This window comes from Octopus bimaculoides, chromosome 10 (genome assembly GCF_001194135.2).
Source record: "Octopus bimaculoides isolate UCB-OBI-ISO-001 chromosome 10, ASM119413v2, whole genome shotgun sequence".
In the NCBI taxonomy this organism is placed as follows: domain Eukaryota; kingdom Metazoa; phylum Mollusca; class Cephalopoda; order Octopoda; family Octopodidae; genus Octopus; species Octopus bimaculoides.
This window is the reverse complement of record NC_068990.1, coordinates 39,341,146-39,342,105: the sequence shown is the minus strand read 5'-3', so window position 1 is coordinate 39,342,105 and position 960 is coordinate 39,341,146.

The window sequence follows — 960 nt, the reverse complement described above, 5'->3', positions numbered from 1 at the left end:
TATATACGACAGGCTTCTTTCAGTTTCCGTCTACCAAATCCACTCACAAGGCTTTGGTCGGCCCGAGGCTATAGTAGAAGACACTTACCCAAGGTGCCCCGCAGTGGGAATGAACCCGGGACCATGTGGTTGGTAAGCAAGCTACTTACTACATAGTCACTCTTGCGCCTATAATAATAATAATAATAATAATAATAATAATAATAATAATAAACAGCCAACAACTGATGAGGTGATGTTCATTATGTCGTTTGTCTTGTTTCCGATTTGTGTCAACCCCGGAAAAGTGGAGAAAATTTATCAGCTTGTGCATGAGGATCATCAGAGGACAGTCAATGACATTGATGATGTTGGTCTGTCGTATGGATCGTATGGGTCCATGCAAATTATCCTAACATCTGAGTTGAATATGCGACGTGTCTCTGCCAAGTTTGTCCCCCGCATCTGACCACTGAGCAGAGAGAACACCGCAACACAGTCTGTCAAGATCTCCGTCAGCGTTCCACTGATGACCCCTCCTTCATGTCGAGGATCATCACCGGTGACAAGAGTTGATTCTATGGGTACGACCCTGAGACGAAGGAGTAGTCGTCACAATGGAAAGCCCTTCATCTTCACAGCTGAAAAAAGGCACGTAGAGCTACATCTCAATCGAGAGCATGCTCATGATTTTTTTTTCTTTGACATCCGCGGGATTATGCATCGAGAATTCACCCCCCCCCCCAGGGCCGGGTCATCAATCAAGAGTTTTACCTCGAAGTTTTGAAGCATTTGAGGGGGGACATTCGGTGGAAGCGACCGGATCAGTGAAGCGCGAAGAATTGGATTCTTCATGACGGCAATACACCTTATCATGGAGCTCTCCTCGCTCATGAGTTTCTCGCCTAAAACAACATGGTGTCACTTCTGCACCCGCCCTTATTCGTCAGATTTAACACCTGTGGGCTTCCATCTCTTCCT